The 5,485-nt window shown below is 35.5% G+C and overlaps 1 long non-coding RNA gene across 3 annotated transcripts; it reads right to left on the bottom strand.

Annotated features, from left to right (window-relative positions):
- Window positions 1-352: 352 nt before the first annotated feature.
- On the bottom strand, window positions 353-4,418 carry LOC132620417 (uncharacterized). 3 transcript variants are annotated; one of them, XR_009574893.1, is made up of 5 exons: window positions 4,095-4,409; window positions 2,690-2,781; window positions 1,135-1,182; window positions 842-1,048; window positions 353-641 (listed from the first exon to the last, which is right to left on the bottom strand). It is a non-coding gene; the product is annotated as an uncharacterized LOC132620417 (long non-coding RNA). The 3 variants fall into 3 exon arrangements; XR_009574890.1 differs by having other exon boundaries at window positions 1,120-1,182; window positions 4,095-4,401; XR_009574889.1 differs by having other exon boundaries at window positions 842-1,182; window positions 4,095-4,418.
- Between the last annotated feature and the right edge of the window lie 1,067 nt (window positions 4,419-5,485).

Raw genomic sequence — 5,485 nt, forward strand, 5'->3', positions numbered from 1 at the left:
AAGGATTTTAATGAGGGGAAATACAGTCGTTATAAGTCCAAATCCGGTCACTAAATTCTTGTAACGACCGGAGAAAAACCGGTTGTCACCGGTCGCTAAAAGCCTTGTCGTTAAAAGTGAACGACCAGACTGAGAAACCGGTCGTTAAAGATTCTTTGGCGACGACATAAGTTCCGGTCGTTAAATTCCTCTTTAGCGACCAAATTATCCCTTCGCTGATTATAATTCCGGTCGTTAACTCCTTTAATAGTGATAACTGGATTTTAGGTTCTCGAACTGCTATTGAACTTTTAACATCCAGAAAGTAGTAATTGTTTTTTCATTGAATTCAAGCGCACACAAACATTGGAGGACATACAAACAATCATCATTCCATTAAGATTTCATAGTTAATTACAAAGAACTATAGTATCATATTGAAAAACAAATATACTCATCTACATTGTATGACATTACATTTGTCTCCTAACAAAAGAGAAAACAAAGTTAAAGCATGTACAAAAAAAACATCTTAAAAATTACTCTTAACAAATAGAGAATAGGTTCCGCTTATGCTTCAACTTGTGCTTTAAGATTTCAGTTGCTTCAACTTGCTCATTATTTTCTTCAAGTCCAGGCTCTTCAGACTTCAAATTCTGAATCTGCTAAGGTTAAATTCATGTCAGTTTAAATTTTAATGTATATCAGATGAAATATAAGGTGCATATGATGAAAACATGAACAGCATTCGAAAATTATTATACAAGGTTTTTTTGGAATGTCCATTTAATCACATTTCTCCAATAAAAAGAAGGATCATAAAATAGCATTGCACGTCAGCAGTCTCAGAAAAAAAAAGAACCTCATATCACCGTCAAGATTGCATGTCAGCAGAGTGCTTCTCGTACGCCAGGAACATATTCTTAAACTTATATGACGATCTCTCCTTTAAAAAGAATTAGATCCTCTGTTTGAAGTTTGGCTTTAGGCCCCTAAAGTTGTTGAAACGGCCCTGTGTGCGTGTGTGTGTACACGCACCTTAATCTATTAAAAATCAGTTTCTGTTGTGCTGCACAAAACCAGTATTGTTTGATGAGCGAAGCAGTATCAGTTCACAAATATAGAAGAATGACTTCTCACCTCAGTCCTCTTTACCTCAGCCTCCAAGCTTGCTTTCTTTTTTCAGACATTCTTTTCTGAGCACTGTCAACAAAGTGGTAAAAACAGATTCAAATTACCAACTGTAGTGAAATTCATGCACAAATATAACATTTCCCGAGACAAATACATCTCCTCTAATTTGGTTAAAAACTGTAATTTTTGGTTTAAAATTCTACTTATTACTAAACATATAAACTACCATAACAAAGCAGGTGCATGTTGCTCTCAAATAGCAGATTCTGGAATAGCTAACAATATTTTTTCTTTTTTGATAAGGAATAGCTAACAATAATCAGCAAAAAATTTACTAATAATCTGCAACTTATGCTCCATGGTGGTGCAAAAGTTGCAACATTATAAATAGGAAAATGACGATAATGATCTATATAAACTGCCAAGATCATCTTATCGGCAATTCATACTTCCTTATATCATTTACACATATATTAATTAAATCTAGTTTTACTTGATCCTTATCATCAAGAACTAAATAGCAAAGCCCAGAAAAACATCAGTGATTGACTGTCCAAATGACATAACCAAGTGAAACAACTACCATACAATTGACAATTTCAGTCCAAAAATAGTTGATAAATTGGCTTGAAGACAAGTAATTTATAACACTGTAATCCACAAATCGTCATTTGAGGCATGTCAAATTCAATGTTCAATCAGTTTCCTTCTATGTTAAACCAACCAACTCTACTAGCAGTTCTATCACCTCAGCATGTACAAGAATGCGCAGTTTCAGAACAAACTTATTTTCAGCTTTTGATATCTCACTTTCTTCCCATGCTTTGATTAGCACAATCTCTTATCTGTCGTTAATCGTGCAAGAGTTGCATATGAGGAACACATATTCAGATTAATTTTCATTGTGCTGTAGAGTGTTTGAGGAGAAAAAACAATAGAACACAATATAACAATCTTATGTACCTCTGTAAATAGATCCCCTTTTCTCAACAGGTACTAGTGCTTATGCCAAGAACATAAAATTTGCACAAAGATGTAAGAGAAGGACTATATCGAACTCTAAGGAAGTATAGATAGACTACTGGAAAAGTGAAATTAGTCACTTTATGAAAAATATCCATATACTAATTCTAGCTCTAAATGAACTCCACCAATACAGTTGAACGACTAGATACTTTAGGCTATTTCTTTATCATGGAAAAATTGCACGCGAAAAAAGGGAGAAACAAAATATTTGAGTCATTTGAAATGAGTTAAGCTGATCACTAAAATAGCCACTAAATTATCAGAAACACCATAGATTGGTAAAATTTGAGGAGTACCATAAGTAAAATATTTTGATAGTAGCAGTACCATGAATTAATCAAAGATGATTTAATACTACAATTGTATAAAGTATGTAGTTCATCTCCTATCACAAAAGAAAATATTCCCAATATATCAGTAGAAGTGAGGGTAACTCATGACATCTCATAAAACCCCTTTGAGAATTAGAAAACCTGTGAGAAATCAAACAAAAATATTTCTACAGAACCAGAAAAGGAAATGGTAAATCTTTCAGAACCCAGGAACTTACTGCTGCTAGATCCTTCATATTTTTGTAAGACAAGCTTCCTCAAAGATCAATAATACATATGCAGCCAAGAGATTTTTTTTTTCAACTGCAGGCTAGAGATTCACACAAGGAGAAATGCAGAAAGTGGTCAGTTAATGAGTTAGCGATACAATATCAGTGGTTCTATTGTTTCTATAAATTAATGATATTCAGCACGCCAAAGTTAGCCAACTAGTCGAATTACCTAAATAACATGACAATTGAGAAAGAACAACAAATTTGCCCATATAGTAAAAGTTAAATTAACCAAAAACTTGGCCAGAAGAAAAGAACCAACATAATTACATTAGTATCTCCTTCTAGCAGAGACGGCAAAAGTGAAGGTCTAGATATGTCTCTATCAAACTACATAAAGAATGAGAATAGAGAAACAACTCATTATGGAAATAATTTAGTCACTGATGGCACACGTTTAGGGATAAAAGAATAACACTACATTAGAAGCCATTTATTAAGTGTACGCTAATAACAATGTCTTTAACTAATATGCGTTTGCATCATAACAAGTCGTGGTGCCAAGAAAAGGTACCAATTGTAGCCATTGATACTTCCACTTCTATTTCAAGTGAGTTTCAGTTAAATGTTTTTATTAAATAGGGTATTGCAGAACTATTTATCACAATCCACTGTTGTGATAAATCTAATACATTCTCCAATGCCGAGTTTAAAGTAAATCATCAAAAATTTGACAATCTTTGAACAAACGGCGCAAAAACTTAACCTTAGGAGTTCAGTCGTTGAGGGGGGAGGACGGGGTCGTCATACCTTAGACCATTTCAATCTTCAAACAATTAAGAAATAACATCAAAAGTAAATCCAACTTATACAACCCAGGGAGAACCCCCGGACTAGCAGATTGTATTATCATTCATCACAATGCAATACAAGTGTTTGATTGAGCTTTTATACTTTTTTTTAATGACAAGGGAACCCACAACTGCTATCCTTCAGGTGCCCACAGGATAAATCTCACTCCTGTGTGATATCCCGCAAACGACACAGGAGAGATAACCCACACTAGGCAAGCCTCATGTGACAAGCTCGACCTAGAAGATAAATCCCTATTGAGCTTTTATACTAATTAGACCTTCCTACCAAAATTGGTTGTCACACACTTAAGATAATAGCCACTAATTTCTATATCATCAACAAAAGATCATAGCCTACAGTGAATTAATCACCATTCATAAATAAATTAAAACAAATAAAAAATTTCCAGAAACCTAAGTATAACATTCATTATAAATAGTTCTCTGAGTACTCAAAGGTAAACCATTATCATTAAGAGCAAGTCAGAATTTAATAAAAAATAATTTTCATCAAAGTTAAGAATAAAATAAGAGATGTTGCGCATCTCAATACCTACCTCACCTTCAACCAACATGGAAACCATTGGCTAGTGGCGCACCATAATTACTATCTACTTCTCCTAGAGCACGTTCTCTTCCAGTTCACGCAGATAGAGAAAGAGACGGGTGGGAGTGGGTAGGTTTGATTTAACGCTCAAAGTGAGGGTTTTGGGGGGAGGGGAATGGTTTAAAAGGAGGTGGGGAGGAGAAATGAGGGAAAAATAAAAGGTTGGCGCGTTAATTTTTTTAGGGGGTAGTATAAACGACCGGATATTGAGGGATTTACGGACAGGATTTAATCCCTTTGTTATTATTCAACTCAAAATTGACATTTAGCGACTGACAAAATATTGGTTGTTGTATGTAACTTCTAACGACCGGATTCATATCCCTTCGTCAACGAATGGTCGCTGAAAGTCAGATTTCTTGTAGTGATCCCTTTGATCTAAATATATGTATATGTTGTCTAACGGTACGACGGGGCCCTGTCCAGTCATATTTCACTGTTGAAACTCTTAGAGGTCTGTAGACATGTATGTAGGTTGTATTTAGATGGGATCAGTTGCGTGTATGATCAGTACGCGTGTTCTATCGTTGTAGCAGCCTTGCCGGCTTGCATATGTTGTTATGTTGTGATTGCAGCCTTGTCGGCTTGCATATATATAAATGGTTGGGACGTTCCCACAGGTTATGACAGTCTTGTCGGCTTACGTACTGCGTTATCTGTTGATAGTTGTGACTCCTCAGGAGACAGGTTGCGACACATATTTATACTTTATTGTGACAGCTCCGAGACTATGCTTTGTCCTTCGTAAGTTCCATGTTATGTTTGTGTTGATTGGTCATATAGCTAACAGGTGTGTATACGAGTGTCCAGCTCGGGCACCAGTCACGGCCTACGGGGTTGGGTCGTGACAGATGTCATCTCTTAGAGGCTCGTAGAAACTCAATGTGGGTCGTGTGGTTTCATGGCATGGCCATTATGTAGATATATATATATATATATATATATATATATATATATATATATATATATATTATTTTTGCTCGCCTAAGGGCTCATGTGTATCAAAACATTTTGTTTCTAAATGAAAACGTTTTTTTTATAAATTGAGCATGAATCAGATGAGTGATTGTTAAATAAGCCTAAGAAGTAATAGTATGAGCGGTGCTCGGCGATTAGCCCCGGGTGCCCGTCACGGCCCCTAGACGGGTCGTGACATAAGGCTAACCCTTCTTTCATAAGGCATGGTTCTTTGGCCAAATATCTATTCTTCTATGAACCTATGATGTCCTCCAAATAATTCTATATGCAAAAGCTACTAAGCTCATGATTCTCGATATGTTACAACTGTACTAGCTTCCTCAGATGACGAGTAATCCGATAAAAATAGAGGTAATGAATGAC

The sequence above is a fragment of the Lycium barbarum genome, chromosome 2 (assembly GCF_019175385.1).
Source record: "Lycium barbarum isolate Lr01 chromosome 2, ASM1917538v2, whole genome shotgun sequence".
NCBI classification, from domain to species: domain Eukaryota; kingdom Viridiplantae; phylum Streptophyta; class Magnoliopsida; order Solanales; family Solanaceae; genus Lycium; species Lycium barbarum.